We start from the raw sequence: 18,910 nt of genomic DNA, 5'->3' as shown, positions 1-18,910 counted from the left end.
CCTAGTTACTGACTGAAGGGGGTTGGATACAGCCTAGTTACTGACTGAAGGGGGGTTGGATACAGCCTAGTTACTGACTGAAGGGGGGTTCTGGATACAGCCTAGTTACTGACTGAAGGGGGGTTCTGGATACAGCCTAGTTACTGACTGAAGGGGGGTTGGATACAGCCTAGTTACTGACTGAAGGGGGGTTGGATACAGCCTAGTTACTGACTGAAGGGGGGGGGTTCTGGATACAGCCTAGTTACTGACTGAAGGGGGGGTTGGATACAGCCTAGTTACTGATTTGAAGGGGGGGTTCTGGATACAGACTAGTTACTGATTGAAGGGGGGGTTCTGGATATAGTGGAATACAGTTGACCAGAGCCCAGTGCACTATAGAGGGAATAGACTGCTATTTGGGATACCAATTTAAGTAATCCATCTGAACTGGAACAGCCTCTGTAGAATGAACTTTGACCCACATGTCTTTAGTTATGGTAATGGCTGCTAGAGGGCGCTGTTACACTGTGGTTATGATGTAGACCTACTCTGCAGACGACCACGGTCGCTGTACCAGGTCTTAACGTGTATAAGTGGGTTGGTTGTATGCGAGCGTGCCACTTATGTGGAGTTTATTGTTATTCACGCCACTGCTGAAGGTCCAGATGTTTTTTTGTATTGTAGATGACATATTTTACATTGATGATGGCTACTTCCTGTTTCATTGACTGTCAAAACGACAACGGCACGGAACAATGTTTCATTGGGCTAATGAATGGACTGATGAATAAACGATTACCTGTATACTAATCAATACCAATATGTCCATAAATATGCTTGTTACAGAGATGATTTAATGTCTGCCTCCTTCCTGCCTGCCTCTGTTCTATATGGTAATAGCTTTCCCTCTCGTACTCAGTGACTGTATAAGTCTCCCACAAGGTTAGGTGTCTGGCTGCGTTTTAATGTTCTCTGTTTTACATTACCCACTGATGGCATTTCATAGTTCTCCAACCCTTTCAAACACTGGCATCTCTGGACTGGATCAACACTTCAGTGACGGACAGCTTGCAACACCTAGTTACCTGGATAGTCAAGTCCCTGTATTTCTCTTGTTGTTCTAATACATGTAGAGAGCTTCAGAGATGAGTTTCATACTTGATGTTGAATGTTCTAGTTCCTTTTCTGCCAACATTCTCAGCTGTAAGACAGTGTTCTAATCCGTGTGTGTGTGTGTGTGTGTGTGTGTGTGGGGGGGGGGGGTCGTCTGGATATGGTTTTGCATGAGTGTGCACTATATAGAGTTCTGCTGTCAGATGGTGTTGATAATTTGCCATCCCACATATTTAACCTGCAGCTCTGCCTCGGTCTAGCTGGCTCTGGGCTTCTTGCCGTACAGGACTATACAAGGCTGACTGAACGTCAAACTTCTGGCCTGGTGCTTCTGCCGTACAGGACTATACAAGGCTTACTGAACGTCAAATGTCTGGCTTGGTGCTTCTGCAATGCAGGACTATATGGGGCTAGAAGACTACACGCTACGGGGCTAGAAGACTACACGCTACAGGGCTAGAAGACTACACGCTACGGGGCTAGAAGACTACACGCTACGGGGCTAGAAGACTACACGCTACGGGGCTAGAAGACTACACGCTTCGGGGGCTAGAAGACTACACGCTACGGGGGCTAGAAGACTACACGCTACGGGGGCTAGAAGACTACACACTATGGGGGCTAGAAGACTACACACTACGGGGGCTAAGATAATGTCCAACAGTCAAGTCTCTGGAGTGCATGTTGACTCAACACTGAGATGGTGTTAAGGGAGGGTTAGCCTGCCTTGCTCATTACTGTGCATTCCGTTCACATTAGCATGGTCTGTTCGGTGGTGTAACAGGGTCGACATGAACCAACGCTCTGTTCGGTGATGTAGCAGGGTCGACATGAACCAACGCTCTGTTCGGTGATGTAGCAGGGTCGACATGAACCAACGCTCTGTTCGGTGATGTAACAGGGTCGACATGAACCAACGCTCTGTTCGGTGGTGTAACAGGCGTCACTGTGCAGTATAGCTTCCTTCTCGGTCCCTTTGCAGGGCTCTGACTAGGAATCCTCTGCCTCGCAAGCATACGGGACCACGTGATGAACGTGACACAGTATACAGTCAGTCTGCTTTCTCACAGTATTGTAGCTGGCAGTGGCACCGGTCTATCGTTCTGTCATCTGCAGTCCAGCCTACCGAGTCAATGCCCGGGGAAAACGGATTACCCTCCCTAGGTTAAGGTTACGGGTTTGGTTAGGGTTACGAGTTTGGTTAGGGTTAAGGTTACGGGTTTGGTTAGGGTTAAGGTTACGGGTTTGGTTAGGGTTAAGGTTACGGGTTTGGTTAGGGTTAAGGTTACGGGTTTGGTTAGGGTTAAGGTTACGGGTTTGGTTAGGGTTACGGGTTTGGTTAGGGTTAAGGTTACGGGTTTGGTTAGGGTTAAGGTTACGGGTTTGGTTAGGGTTACGAGTTTGGTTAGGGTTAAGGTTACGGGTTTGGTTAGGGTTTGGTTAGGGTTAAGGTTACGGGTTTGGTTAGGGTTAAGGTTTATGGGTTTGGTTAGGGTTAAGGAAAGGGTCAGATCTTGGCCAGTTGGGTTGTCATTGGGATGCAGGCTAGAGAAGTCCTCCTAGTGTCTCTAGAGGCCCAGTTAGATGAGATTGTGTCTGGGATTAAATCAATGTTAGACAGTGGAGGGGTTCCATAGTTCCAGTTCTCTCAGAAATCCATTGAATTCCCAGCAGCATAGAGGGAGTTATCAGTTGATTTAGAAACTTTCAGTCCCGTGGCGTGACCTGTTCAGGTCTGGATGAGGACTCATACAGTGCACACAAGACATTTTCAATATCAACTGTCATCTCCCTCCACCCAGGACGTACAACCATGTTGAATTGTACCGGGGGTAAAAAACAAAAAACATGTTGTTCAAATCAAACACTTCTGAAAGAGCTTTCTGGAAAGTAACAATTGGATCCTGGTCTGATTAAATCCATCTGCTGTTTGTCCTTGGAGCCTGGCCACTGAGACAGTTGATTCATGGCCTGATTAAATCCATCTGCTGTTTCTCCTGGGAACCTGGCCACTGAGACAGTTGATTCCTGGCCTGATTAAATCCATCTGCTGCTTCTCCTTGGAGCCTGGCCACTGAGACAGTTGATTCCTGGCCTGATTAAATCCATATGCTGCTTCTCCTTGGAGCCTGGCCACTGAGACAGTTGATTCCTGGCCTGATTAAATCCATCTGCTGTTTCTCCTGGGAACCTGGCCACTGAGACAGTTGATTCCTGGCCTGATTAAATCCATCTGCTGTTTCTCCTGGGAGCCTGGCCACTGAGACAGTTGATTCCTGGACTGAATGCCTTCTCCTCCACCTCTGAGCCTGGCCACTGTGGCAGGGCTTACATCTGTGGCTTGTGTTTTTACGGGAATGGGGGCTTGATATAGAAACCCGCAGTAGCCCCACGGTGTGACTTAGATCTGAGGGGAGAAAATCTGACTGAGCATGTTAGCAGATACACGTAGACTTCCAGTCAGTCACTGTGCTAACGCTGGTTAGCATTGGCTCACGAAACTACCTCTAACTTTCTTCATACTGGACACAAAGACATAGGAATGGTATTCACACCTTCATCTGACTCAGGGGAAGTAGATAACGTGCCTCATTGGCACAATTCACAAGTATCCTTTTTATAATTGGTCAAAAGATCAGAATTGGGCTGACTGTTTAAACACAACCGCTGCCGTGTCAATGAAATATACTTCTGAAATCAGCGATCCACAATTCATTGTGTCCCAGAGTTGATATTCATTCATTCCCCAAATCCCAGTCCCAGTGAAGCAGGTTCATATTTGTGGTTTGTATTTTATCAAGCACTCTATGGCAGATAAAATACACGAGAATGTCCAAAGTTGAATTTGGATACAAAATACCACAGAGGTCAACTCACTACTTTTTCTCTCTCTCTTGCGTCTCTTTTTTTTCTCTCAATACGGACCTGGACATGGAAATATGGCTGGAGAATGAGAGAACCTCTATCTCTCTATGTTCGTGGTGTGTGGTCTGGTCTGGTCTTCACAATTCAGAGATAATACATGGGAGGGTAATCACGTTAATATTAACCCCAGACTGGAGGGTAATCACGTTAATATTAACCCCAGACTGGAGGGTAATCACATTAATATTAACCCCAGACTGGAGGGTAATCACATTAATATTAACCCCAGACTGGAGGGTAATCACATTAATATTAACCCCAGACTGGAGGGTAATCACGTTAATATTAACCCCAGACTGGAGGGTAATCACGTTAATATTAACCCCAGACTGGAGGGTAATCACATTAATATTAACCCCAGACTGGAGGGTAATCACATTAATATTAACCCCAGACTGGAGGGTAATCACATTAATATAAACCCCAGACTGGAGGATAATCACATTAATATTAACCCCAGACTGGAGGGTAATCACGTTAATATTAACCCCAGACTGGAGGGTAATCACATATCACATTAATATTAACCCCAGACTGGAGGGTAATCACATTAATATTAACCCCAGACTGGAGGGTAATCACATTAATATTAACCCCAGACTGGAGGGTAATCACATTAATTTTAACCCCAGACTGGAGGGTAATCACGTTAATATTAACCCCAGACTGGAGGGTAATCACATTAATATTAACCCCAGACTGGAGGGTAATCACATTAATATTAACCCCAGACTGGAGGGTAATCACATTAATATTAACCCCAGACTGGAGGGTAATCACATTAATATTAACCCCAGACTGGAGGGTAATCACATTAATATTAACCCCAGACTGGAGGGTAATCACATTAATATTAACCCCAGACTGGAGGGTAATCACATTAATATTAAACCCAGACTGGAGGGTAATCACATTAATATTAACCCCAGACTGGAGGGTAATCACGTTAATATTAACCCCAGACTGGAGGGTAATCACATTAATATTAACCCCAGACTGGAGGGTAATCACATTAATATTAACCCCAGACTGGAGGGTAATCACATTAATATTAACCCCAGACTGGAGGGTAATCACATTAATATTAACCCCAGACTGGAGGGTAATCACATTAATATTAACCCCAGACTGGAGGGTAATCACATTAATATTAACCCCAGACTGGAGGGTAATCACATTAATATTAACCCCAGACTGGAGGGTAATCACATTAATATTAACCCCAGACTGGAGGGTAATCACATTAATATTAACCCCAGACTGGAGGGTAATCACATTAATATTAACCCCAGACTGGAGGGTAATCACATTAATATTAACCCCAGACTGGAGGGTAATCAAAAGTTTGCATCCATGAAGAAGTGAATACAACAATCTAATAACATTGATAATAAATATGTGTAACCTACTCGGCAAGAAGATTTTAGCTGTGTAACATTCAGGTGCTAATGGCCACTGCTCTTTTGAACAAGCAGTTATCTAATCAGAATGCTGAGAGACATATCAAATATAACCTTAGGTTAGGTAGAAATAGGTCATTGTGTGTGTCTTCTCAATAGGTCATTGATGATCAATATCTTCCCAAGAAGTAATTGTGTCTTCTTGTGTTGTTGATGTGAGAAGAACACTGAAACATCTTTCACCTTCCATTTATACTCGTTCCTCCTCTCCACATCCCTTTTTAAACACACAGCCTCTCTTCCCCCAGTCTATCTCACTATTGAGTGGGTCATTCTAGGTCTACAGAGTCTCTGATCCTTCTTGATGGAAGAAGAGTGGTCTCCTAGGTCAATCCCTGTTGCACGGAATGCTGGGTATAAATATGTGTGCCTTCAACGATGCACTCAACAACTCCCCTAAAGGCCATTGTGTGTCTTGTCTTCCTAGATTGTTATTGATGTGAGAGAAACCCAGATTTGAAAAATGACTTCCTTACTCAGCCAGGCCCATGACGTGATCTTCCTGACCTGGTTGGCGCCCCCTTGGGTTTGTGCCGTGGGGGAGATCTTTGTGGGCTACACTCGGCCTTGCCTCAGGATGGTAAGTTGGTGGTTGAAGATATCACTCTAGTGGTGTGGGAGCTGTGCTTTAGCAAAGTGGGTGGGGTTATATCCTAGGTGGGGTTATATTTATGCTGCAATATTTTATGTGTTGGGGGGCTATGGTCAGTCTGTTTTATCTGGAGTATTTCTCCTGTCTTATCCGGTGTCGTGTGAATTTAAGTATGCTCTCTCCAATTCTCTCTTTTTGTCTTTCTTTCTTTCTCTCTCTCTCGGAGGAGGACCTGAGCCCTAGGACCATGCCTCAGGACTACCTGGCCTGATGACTCCTTGCTGTCCCCAGTCCACCTGGTTGTGCTGCTGCTCCAGCTTCACCTGTTCTGCCTGCGGCTATAAAACCCTGACCTGTTCACCGGACGTGCTACCTGTCACAGACCTGCTGTTTTCAGGTCTTCTCTCTAGAGACAGCAGGACTGGTAGAGATACTCTGAATGATCGGCTATGAAAAGATAACTGACATTTACTCCTGAGGTGCTGACCTGTTGCACCCTCTACAACCACTGTGATTATTATTATTTGACCATGCTGGTCATCTACGGACATTTGAACATCTTGGCCATGTTATGTTATAATCTCCACCCGGCACAGCCAGAAGAGGACTGGCCACCCTCATAGCCTGGTTCCTCTCTAGGTTTCTTCCTAGGTTCCGGCCAGGAGTATTTCTTAGCCACCCTGCTTCTACACCTGCATTGCTTGCTGTTTGGGGTTTTAGGCTGGGTGTCTGTACAGCACTTTGAGACATCAGCTGATGTAAGAAGGGCTTTATAAATAAATGTGATTGATTGGTTGATCACTGGCCAGGGAGCATATAGGCCCTCCGGACTGTCCATCAATTACACTCTGTTCTGGGCGGTCTTCTCACCTTGTCCCACCCCTTGACTGATCGTTTTGTGTCGGCTTCAAGCTTTGAAACATCGCAAGTGGAACACACTCTGAAATGTTTCCTGTCCTTAGCTCAGGTTTCTACCTGAGAAGAGAAACAATAAAACCTTGTAATTTAGTGAACAGTCTTAAGCTTTGAATAGAAGTAGCCCCAGACACTCTGAAAACAGAACACAAGTTGATCTAATAGCTAGTTCTTCTACTTCCTTCTCCATCTCTCTCAAAGTGCCTATTCATTAACGGGTAAATAATGCATCTCCATGACGCCGAGTTTTATTGCGCTACGGTAGAATAGGTCTTCCCTAAAAGACCCTTCGAGCATTAAAAAAAGCCTTTTCATGGTTCCATAGTTTTATGGTTCCGTTTTATTACGCTTCAAGCCAAACTCCTTGGCAGTTGAAGTTGTTTATTTTTGTTCACTTCAAACTCAGAAGTTGAAAAAGTTCCTTGAGGCTCAATGCTCTCTGTAATCACAGAAAGTACAAACGACGGAATACCCTGAAAAGTCCACCAACGACATAGCCAATCCAAACAGTTGTCTGTGATTGTGATTGTTAGCCAGACATCCTCTACAGCCCTGGTCCTGGAGGGCCGCAGGTACTTCATCTTTTCAGAGGTGGAAAGTACTTACAGTTCATTCGGAAGGTATTCAGACCCCTTCACTTTTTCAACACGTTATTACGTTACAGCCTTTTTCTACACACAAATACCCCATAATGACAAAGCAAAAACTGGTTTTTAGAAATTTTGGCAAAGTTATTACAAATAAAACAAATGGAAATATCACATTTACATGAGTATTCAGACCCTTTACTCAGTACTTTGTTGAAGCACCTTTGGCAGGGATTAAAGCCTCGAGTCTTCTTGGGTATGACGCTACAAGTTTGGCACACCTGTATTTGAAGAGTTTCTCCCATTCTTCTCTGCAGATCCTCTCAAGCTCTTTAAATACCTTAAAAGTACTACTTCAGTAGTTAAATACCTTAAAGTATTACTTCAGTAGTTTTTGTTGGTATCTGTTCCGTTCTGCCCTGCTCTGTTCTGTTCTTCTCTGTTCTGCTCTGCTCTGTTCTTCTCTGTTCTGTTCTGTTCTGCTCTGTTCTGTTCTGCTCTGTTCTGTTATGTTCTTCTCTGTTCTTCTCTGTTCTGTTCTGCTCTGCTCTGCTCTGCTCTGTTCTGTTCTTCTCTGTTCTGTTCTATTCTGTTCTTCTCTGTTCTGTTCTCCTCTGCTCTGTTCTGTTATTCTCTGTTCTGTTCTGCTCTGTTCTGTTCTTCTCTGTTCTGTTCTGTTCTGCTCTGTTCTTCTCTGTTCTGCTCTGTTCTGTTCTTCTCTGTTCTGTTCTTCTCTGTTCTGCTCTGTTCTGTTCTATTCTGCTCTGCTCTGTTCTTCTCTGTTCTGTTCTGTTCTTATCTGTTCTGTACTGGTCTGCTCTGTTCTTCTCTGTTCTGCTCTGTTCTGTTCTGCTCTGTTCTGTTCTTCTCTATTCTGTTCTGCTCTGTTCTGTTCTGCTCTGTTATGTTCTGTTCTGTACTGTTCTGTTCTTCTCTGTTCTGTTCTGTTCTTCTCTGTTCTGTTCTGCTCTGTTCTGTTCTGTTCTGCTCTGCTCTGTTCTGCTCTCTGTTCTGTTCTGTTCTTCTCTGTTCTTCTCTGCTCTGCTCTGTTCTGTTCTGTTCTTCTCTGCTCTGTTCTGTTCTGCTCTGTTCTTCTCTGGTCTGTTCTTCTCTGTTCTGTTCTGTTCTGTTCTTCTCTGCTCTGTTCTTCTCTGTTCTGTTCTGCTCTGCTCTGTTCTTCTCTGTTCTGCTCTGTTCTGCTCTTCTCTGTTCTGTTCTGCTCTGTTCTTCCATGTTCTGTTTTGCTCTGTTCTGCTCTGTTCTGTTCTTTTCTCTTCTCTGTTCTGTTCTGTTCTGCTCTGCTCTATTATGTTCTGTTCTGTTCTTCTCTGTTCTGTTCTGCTCTGCTCTGTTCTTCTCTGTTCTGTTCTCCTCTGCTCTGTTCTTCTCTGTTCTGTTCTGCTCTGTGTTGTTCTTCTCTGTTCTGCCCTGCTCTGTTCTGCTCTTCTCTGTTCTGTTCTCCTCTGCTCTGTTCTTCCATGTTCTGTTCTGTTTTGTTTTGCTCTGTTCTTCTCTCTTCTCTGTTCTGCTCTGTTCTGTTATGTTCTGTTATGTTCTGTTCTGCTCTGCTCTGTTCTTCTCTGTTCTGTTCTGCTCTGTTCTGTTCTTCTCTGTTCTGTTCTGCTCTGCTCTGCTATGTTCTGTTCTGTTCTTCTCTGTTCTGTTCTGCTCTGTTCTGTTCTTCTCTGCTCTGTTCTGTTCTGCTCTGTTCTGCTCTGTTCTGTTCTGCTCTGTTCTGTTCTGTTCTTCTCTGTTCTGCTCTGTTATGTTCTTCTCTGTTCTGTTCTGCTCTGCTCTGTTCTGTTCTTCTCTGTTCTGTTCTGTTCTTCTCTGTTCTGTTCTGCTCTGCTCTGCTCTGCTATGTTCTGTTCTTCTCTGTTCTGTTCTGCTCTGTTCTGTTCTTCTCTGCTCTGTTCTGTTCTGCTCTGCTCTGCTCTGCTATGTTCTGTTCTGTTCTTCTCTGTTCTGTTCTGCTCTGTTCTGTTCTTCTCTGCTCTGTTCTGTTCTGCTCTGCTCTGTTCTGCTCTGTTCTGTTCTGCTCTGTTCTGTTCTGTTCTGCTCTGTTCTGTTCTGCTCTGTTCTGTTCTGCTCTGTTCTGTTCTTCTCTGTTCTGTTCTTCTCTGTTCTGTTCTGTTCTGCTCTGTTCTGTTCTTCTCTGCTCTGTTCTGTTCTTCTCTGCTCTGTTCTGTTTTGCTCTGCTCTGCTCTGCTCTTCTCTGTTCTGTTCTGTTCTGCTCTGTTCTGTTCTTCTCAGTTCTGCTCTGTTATGTTCTTCTCTGTTCTGTTCTGTTCTGTTCTGCTCTGCTCTGCTCTGCTCTGTTCTGTTCTTCTCTGTTCTGTTCTGCTCTGTTCTTCTCTGCTCTGTTCTGCTCTGCTCTGTTCTGTTCTGTTCTTCTCTGCTCTGTTCTTCTCTGTTCTGCTCTGTTCTTCCATGTTCTGTTCTGTTCTGTTCTTCTCTCTTCTCTGTTCTGTTCTGCTCTGCTCTGTTCTGTTCTGTTCTGTTCTTCTCTGTTCTGTTCTGCTCTGTTCTTCTCTGCTCTGCTCTGCTCTGCTCTGCTCTGTTCTGTTCTGTTCTGTTCTTCTCTGTTCTGTTCTGCTCTGTTCTTCTCTGCTCTGTTCTGCTCTGCTCTACTCTGCTCTGTTCTGCTCTGCTCTGTTCTGTTCTGCTCTGTTCTGTTCTGTTCTGCTCTGCTCTGTTCTGTTCTGCTCTGTTCTGTTCTTCTCTGTTCTGTTCTTCTCTGTTCTGTTCTGTTCTGCTCTGTTCTGTTCTTCTCTGCTCTGTTCTGTTCTTCTCTGCTCTGTTCTGTTTTGCTCTGCTCTGCTCTTCTCTGTTCTGTTCTGTTCTGCTCTGTTCTGTTCTTCTCAGTTCTGCTCTGTTATGTTCTTCTCTGTTCTGTTCTGTTCTGCTCTGCTCTGTTCTGTTCTTCTCTGTTCTGTTCTGCTCTGTTCTTCTCTGCTCTGTTCTGCTCTGCTCTGTTCTGTTCTGTTCTTCTCTGCTCTGTTCTTCTCTGTTCTGCTCTGTTCTTCCATGTTCTGTTCTGTTCTGTTCTTCTCTCTTCTCTGTTCTGTTCTGCTCTGCTCTGCTCTGTTCTGTTCTGTTCTGTTCTTCTCTGTTCTGTTCTGCTCTGTTCTTCTCTGCTCTGCTCTGCTCTGCTCTGTTCTGTTCTGTTCTGTTCTTCTCTGTTCTGCTCTGTTCTTCTCTGCTCTGTTCTGCTCTGCTCTACTCTGCTCTGTTCTGCTCTGCTCTGCTCTGTTCTGTTCTGTTCTGCTCTTTTCTTCTCTCTTCTGTTCTGCTCTGTTCTTCTCTGTTCTGTTGTCATCCCCTTCAGTTGTATCTGTAGGTTCTGATAGTTTCTCCTAATGTTATCCTCCAAACAGAAAACATCAGTGTCTGCTGATATAAGTGTTCCTGTGGTCGAGCAGAGAAAGAGACCAAAAGTAGCCATACTTCTCACGCATTCAATTAAATACAACTAACCACCTACCGTGTTGTAATCTCTACAGCATCTCTCAGTGGCTCTCTCTCTCTCCCACTCTGTCTGTCTTTTTGTCTCTCTCTGCTGCATAGTGGGTGGCGGTAGAGGTGATCTCTCCTTGGCAGAACATCAGAGTTCTGGTGAGTGATGGTTCTCTCTCATATCATGGAAAACCTTGTGGGATGGAGGATATAAGCCAGGATGCTTTCTTTCTCTGAGTGGGGAGAGCGACGCTCTCTCACACGCACGCATGCACGCGCACACACACACACACACACACACACACACACACACACACACACACACACACACACACACACACACACACACACACACACACACACACACACACACACACACACACACACACACACACACACACACACACACACACACCTACCCTTCCACGTCCTTCCTGCCCACCAGCCTGCACAATGAGCCACCACTATACTGATCACTGACAACGTGAAAAGAGCATTCATGTCTGATCACTGAGGACAATGTGAAGTCATAGACTTCCATGTAGTCAGGACTTTGACCTTCATAGACTTCCATGTAGTCAGGCCTTTGACCTTCATAGACTTCCATGTAGTCAGGCCTTTGACCTTCATAGACCATGTTCCATGTAGTCAGGCCTTTGACCTTCATAGACCATGTTCCATGTAGTCAGGCCTTTGACCTTCATAGACCATGTTCCATGTAGTCAGGCCTTTGACCTTCATAGACTTCCATGTAGTCAGGCCTTTGACCTTCATAGACCATGTTCCATGTAGTCAGGCCTTTGACCTTCATAGACCACGTTCCATGTAGTCAGGCCTTTGACCTTCATAGACCACGTTCCATGTAGTCAGGCCTTTGACCTTTATAGACCACGTTCCATGTAGTCAGGCCTTTGACCTTCATAGACCACGTACCATGTAGTCAGGCCTTTGACCTTTATAGACCACGTTCCATGTAGTCAGGCCTTTGACCTTCATAGACCACGTTCCATGTAGTCAGGCCTTTGACCTTCATAGACCACGTTCCATGTAGTCAGGCCTTTGACCTTCATAGACCACGTTCCATGTAGTCAGGCCTTTGACCTTCATAGACCACATTCCATGGACAGTAGTAATGGAGTTGCACCCTAATAACCAGACAGGGTAGGAACCATAGTGTTGATCATTGTTTCCCATGTCAGAATGGATGAAAACATCCCTTATACTGATGCAGATGAGTGCTTTTGTATCATGTAGGTCCTGTGTAGAGTTTTTGCGGTGTTGCTGTGCCATTGTGCATCTTTGAGGGAAACAATTTTTGTACCAAGGTATGTTTTGAATTTGACTAAATATATGTTACACTAATGCAGATTGAAAGTGCTCAGCTCCACTAACCCTATTGTCCTGCTTAACCTTCTGTCCTCCTGCTCTTTTTCCTGCCTATCTGCCCCTCCTCCTCCTGCTCCTGTCCTCCTCCTGCTCCTGTCCTCCTCCTGCTCCTGTCCTCCTGTCCTGCTCCTCCTTCTGTCCTCCTGTCCTGCTCCTGTCCTCCTGTCCTGCTCCTCCTCCTGTCCTCCTGTCCTCCTCCTGTCCTCCTGCTCCTCCTCCTGTCCCCCTGGCCTGCTCCTCTTCCTGTCTTCCTGCTCCTCCTCCTGTCCCCCTGGCCTGCTCCTCTTCCTGTCCTCCTGCTCCTCCTCCTGTCCTCCTGGCCTGCTCCTCCTCCTGTCCTACTCCTCCTCCTCTCCTCCTGCTCCTCATTCTGTCCTCCTCCTCCTGTCCCCCTGGCCTGCTCCTCCTCCTGTCCTGCTCCTCCTCCTGTCCTCCTGTCCTCCTCCTGTCCTCCTGGCCTGCTCCTCCTCCTGTCCTCCTGCTCCTCCTCCTGTCCCCCTGGACTGCTCCTCTTCCTGTCCTCCTGCTCCTCCTCCTGTCCCCCTGGCCTGTTCCTCCTCCTGTCCTCCTGCTCCTCCTCCTGTCCTCCTGGCCTGCTACTCTACCTGTCCCCCTGCTCCTCCTCCTGTCCTCTTGGCCTGCTCCTCCTCCTGTCCTCCTGGCCTGCTCCTGTCCTCCTGGCCTGCTACTCTACCTGTCCTCCTGCTCCTCCTCCTGTCCTCCTGGCCTGCTCCTCCCCTCCTGCCCTGCTCCTCCTCCTGTCCTCCTGCTTCTGTCCTTCTGTCTGGCTCCTCCTGCCCTGCTCCTCCTCCTGTCCTCCTCCCCTGCTCCTCCTCCTGTGTTGTGCCCACTTTGAAGTTAGTAGTTATCCCATATTTCCACTAATGTCTGAGTCAACCTGACTCTACATCAGACCTCATATTTCCACTAATGTCTGAGTCAATCTACCTCATATTTCCACTAATGTCTGAGTCAGTCTACCTCATATTTCCACTATTGTCTGAGTCAATCTACCTCATATTTCCACTATTGTCTGAGTCAATCTACCTCATATTTCCACTATTGTCTGAGTCAGTCTACCTCATATTTCCACTATTGTCTGAGTCAATCTACCTCATATTTCCACTATTGTCTGAGTCAACCTGACACCACATCAGACCTCATATTTCCACTAATGTCTGAGTCAGTGAACTGTGGGGCTGGATGGTCAGAGATAATGAAGCAGACAGGGTTGTGTCCAGTCACACTGTGAACTGTGGGGCTGGATGGTCAGAGGTTGAAGGCTAGAGCTGTTGGTTATTTTAGCCTTTTCTCTGCATTGTTTGGAAGGGCCCGTAAGCCAGCATTTCACTGTTTGTCAAAACCTGTTGTTTATGAAGCATGTGCCAAATATAATTAGATTTTTCCATTTGACAGGGCCCTTTTTGGGGGATGCGGACAGAGTTGAAGATTTGATCTCTCTCTGTCTCTGTCATCCCTCTCGCATCCCTCTCGCATCCCTCTCTCATCCCTCTCTCTCATCCTTCTCTCATCCCTCTCTCACCCCTCTCATCCCTCTCTCATCCCTCTCTCACCCCTCTAATCCCTCTCTCATCCCTCTCTCATCACTCTCTCATCCCTCTCTCTCACCCCTCTAATCCCTCTCTCATCCCTCTCTCTCACCCCTCTCATCCCTCTCTCTCATCCCTCTCTCATCCCTCTAATCCCTCTCTCATCCCTCTCTCTCACCCCTCTCATCCCTCTCTCATCCCTCTCTCTCATCCCTCTCTCTCTCCCCCTCTAATCCCTCTCTCATCCCTCTCTCTCATCCCTCTCTCATCCCTCTCTCTCACCCCTCTAATCCCTCTCATCCCTCTCTCTCACCCCTCTCATCCCTCTCTCTCATCCCTCTCTCTCATCCCTCTCTCTCACCCCTCTAATCCCTCTCTCATCCCTCTCTCTCATCCCTCCCTCATCCCTCTCTCTCATCCCTCTCTCATCTCTCTCTCACCCCTCTTTCTCATTCCTCTTTCTCATCCCTCTCTCTCATCCCTCTCTCATCACTCTCTCTCATCCCCCTCTCTCATCCCTCTCTCTCATCCCTCTCTCTCATCCCTCTCTCATCCCTCTCTCTCATCCCTCTCTCATCCCTCTCTCATCCCTCTATCTCATCCCTCTCTCTCATCCCTCTCTCATCCCTCTCTCATCCCTCTCTCATCCCTCTCTCTCATCCCTCTCTCATCCCTCTCTCTCATCTCTCTCTCATCCCTCTCTCCCATCCCTCTCTCATTTCTCTCTCATCCCTCTCTCATCCCTCTCTCATCCCTCTCTCATCCCTCTCTCATCCCTCTCTCTCATATCCCTCTCTCATCCCTCTCTCTCATCCCCCTCTAATCTCTCTCTCATCCCTCTCTCATTTCTCTCTCATCCCTCTCTCATCCCTCTCTCATCCCTCTCTCTCATCCCTCTCTCATCCCTCTGTTACTCCAACTCTTCAGGATGTCACTGGATGTTCTCATCTGTACTGCTCCATTACAAGGTGATTGTGGTTTTGGTGATCCGTGAGACAGATGCCAACTAATTTGCTCTTCATTCTACGCTATTTAATGTTGATATTTCTGACGAGTTCAGGTCATAATTTTGACGTGTGATCTGCACTGACGTTGTATCAGTTGTTGGTTATTTGGCTGTTTTGAAATTCGACAATGGGCTCTCGCAATTCTGGAAATGGAAATGTGTGTCGTGTGGTTGTTGGAAAAACAACAAGAACAAGAACCTCCTGAGCAAATTAATTAATACATAAAGTAGACGTGTGATGTTCCAGAATGTTCCAGAATGTTCCAGAATGTTCCAGAATGTTCCAGAATGTTCCAGGTCCCATTTCCGCTGGACGACAAAGTCAGTCAGTCAGTGGTGACATTAGTCAGCCAGCTCCAATTTCAGCCCATTTGAACATTTTAATAGTTTCAACAGCATAATAACCACTGAGTCTGACAGGACTGGCGCTGATCATCTAGGCATCAGTGATATCACTGGGCTGCGTCCCAAATAGCCCTCTATTTCCTTTACAGTGCACGAAGACACATTTCAGTTGAATGCATTCAGTTGTACAACTGACTAGGTGTCCCCCCCTTCCCTTTACTATTGATCAAAACCCCTCTGGGAGTCCAGAGCCATTTGGACCGCAGCCTCAGAGAGACAGGGATCCATTAGTAGACAGACCAGGGTAATTGGACGTTACACAGCAGGATACAGTGAAGCACTAAACAGTCAATATCGGTGACGTGAGGGTGACAACAATACCTGAAAAAAAATGACTTAAAAATATATATTTATATTTAACCAGGCAAGTCAGTTAAGAACAAATTCTTATTTTACAATAGTGGGTTAACTGCCTTGTTCAGGGGCAGAACAACAGATTTTTACCTTGTCAGCTCTGGGATTCGATCCAGCAACCTTTCAGCAACTGGCCCAACGCTTTAACCACTAGGCTACCTGCCGCCCCTCTAACCGCTAGGCTATCTGCCGCCCCTCTAACCGCTAGGCTACCTGCCGCCCCTCTAACCGCTAGGCTACCTGCCGCCCCTCTAGCCACTAGGCTACCTGCTCTAACCACTAGGCTACCTGCCGCCCCTCTAGCCACTAGGCTACCTGCCGCCCCTCTAAACCACTAGGCTACCTGCCGCCCCTCTAAACCACTAGGCTACCTGCCGCCCCTCTAAACCACTAGGCTACCTGCCGCCCCTCTAAACCACTAGGCTACCTGCCGCCCCTCTAAACCACTAGGCTACCTGCCGCCCCTCTAAACCACTAGGCTACCTGCCGCCCCTCTAAACCACTAGGCTACCTGCCGCCCCTCTAAACCACTAGGCTACCTGCCGCCCCTCTAACCACTAGGCTACCTGCCGCCCCTCTAACCACTAGGCTACCTGCCGCCCCTCTAACCACTAGGCTACCTGCCGCCCCTCTAAACCACTAGGCTACCTGCCGCCCCTCTAAACCACTAGGCTACCTGCCGCCCCTCTAGACCACTAGGCTACCTGCCGCCCCTCTAAACCACTAGGCTACCTGCCGCCCCTCTAAACCACTAGGCTACCTGCCGCCCCTCTAAACCACTAGGCTACCTGCCGCCCCTCTAAACCACTAGGCTACCTCCCGCCCCTCTAAACCACTAGGCTACCTGCCACCTTCCGGTTACTAGTCCAACGCTCTAACCACTAGGCTACCTGCCGCCCCTCTAACCACTAGGCTACCTGCCGCCCCTCTAAACCACTAGGCTACCTGCCGCCCCTCTAAACCACTAGGCTACCTGCCGCCCCTCTAAACCACTAGGCTACCTGCCGCCCCTCTAGACCACTAGGCTGCCTACCGCCCCTCTAGACCACTAGGCTACCTGCCGCCCCTCTAAACCACTAGGCTACCTGCCGCCCCTCTAAACCACTAGGCTACCTGCCGCCCCTCTAATCCACTAGGCTACCTGCCGCCCCTCTAAACCACTAGGCTACCTGCCGCCCCTCTAAACCACTAGGCTACCTCCCGCCCCTCTAAACCACTAGGCTACCTGCCACCTTCCGGTTACTAGTCCAACGCTCTAACCACTAGGCTAACCTGCCGCCCCCCTGCTTGTAATTATACTTCAGTATTCCATAGTAACATCTGACAAAAAATATCTAAAGACACTGAAGCAGAAAATTAATATTTGTGTCATTCTCAAAACCTTTGGCTACGACTGTCGTGTTAAAACGGAGTTTTAGTTGATGATAGTTTGTTCATGCACATCTGCCGTCTCCTAGATGAGGTGCTCTGTGCATCGGGTTTATTTCAGACTGCAGGCGATACCCTCCTCTACTCCTCTTTCACGTATGGCTGCCCCCTTTATCACCCCAGAGAGAACATTGTACCAGCTACAGCACTTCAACACTGATTCATAATGCAGTCCTTTGGCAGCTCTGAAAATGTCCTGCGTTCAACCTTTTCAGCAGATAATCCCAGCACCCCGTACCCCGCAGGGAGGCCTTTTGCCTTCTGGTAGGCCGTCATTGTAAATAATAATTTGTTCTTAACTGACTTGCCTAGTTAAATAAAAGTGAAATAAAAAATAAATATAATTGGATTACGAGCCTATAGACAGTCAGTGGGCATTTAGCCCTTTAACAGTGGAGTAAGTATAGGTCACTTCTCAAATGGCGCCCTATTCCCTATGTAGGGCACTACTTTAGACCAGGACCCAATGGCGACTTATTCCCTATGTGGTGCACTACTTTTGACCGGACCCTGAGCAAAAGTAGTGCACTACATAGAGAATAGGGCACCATTGGGTCCTGGTATAAAGTAGTGCACTACATAGGGAATAGGGCGCCATTTGGTGCATAGCCTTTGTCCTTGAAAACGTGTGTACTTTACAGTAAATGGCTCGTATCTGATCACCTCGGTTAAAAGGACATTCGATACGCAATTGGTCATAACAATTCATCTCACAAATTTCTGGAAAAATGGGCGACATCCAAAATGGCACCATATTCCCTATATAGTGCCCTACTTTAGACCAGAGCCCTATTCCCTATATAGGGCCCTACTTTAGACCAGAGCCCTATTCCCTATATAGTGCCCTACTTTAGACCAGAGCCCTATTCCCTATATAGTGCCCTACTTTAGACCAGAGCCCGATTCCCTATATAGTGCCCTACTTTAGACCAGAGCCCTATTCCCTATATAGTGCCCTACTTTAGACCAGAGCCCTATTCCCTATATAGTGCCCTACTTTAGACCAGAGCCCTATTCCCTATATAGTGCCCTACTGTAGACCAGAGCCCTATTCCCTATATAGTGCACTACTGTTGACCAGAGCCCTATTCCCTATATAGTGCCCTACTGTAGACCAGAGCCCTATTCCCTATATAGTGCCCTACTGTAGACCAGAGCCCTATTCCCTATATAGTGCCCTACTTTAGACCAGAGCCCTATTCCCTATATAGGGCCCTACTTTAGACCAGGGCTCTATTCCCTATATAGTGCACTACTTTAGACCAGGGCTCAAAGGTTTAATTGAAATCCCCTTTTAAGTGTTAAAAATGTGAAATTTGATCTTGATTTAATGCCTACTGTTCCAATACATTTCATGCTGTTATCACAGATTGCATGCTGCTTTTCAAATACATTTTATGCTGTTTCACAGATTTCATGCTGCTATTTCATGGCTGTTTTTCTATGGCTCCTGCAGAGAACTAGCTGTTCTTAAGGGTCGTGTCCCAAATTGCACCCAATTTCCTCTTTAGTTCACTACTTTTAACCAGGGTCCATAAGGAATAGAGTTCCATTTGTGACACAGCCTTCCTTAGCTGTGAGGACTCTGGCCTCCTCTCCTCACTCCCTCTCTCTGTTCTGTGGTAGATGTGGTGAAACTGGTGTTCTGCTCCAACAGGAAGCCGTCCCTTCACCACTGACCTACAGATGCTAAAATACTCTCATTGCCTTGCTGGTTCACGTCTATGAAAGAAAAGGTTTGATTAAACCTA

Source organism: Oncorhynchus masou, unplaced genomic scaffold (assembly GCF_036934945.1).
Source record: "Oncorhynchus masou masou isolate Uvic2021 unplaced genomic scaffold, UVic_Omas_1.1 unplaced_scaffold_739, whole genome shotgun sequence".
Taxonomy (NCBI): Eukaryota; Metazoa; Chordata; class Actinopteri; order Salmoniformes; family Salmonidae; genus Oncorhynchus; species Oncorhynchus masou.
Note: the sequence above shows the minus strand (reverse complement) of the source record.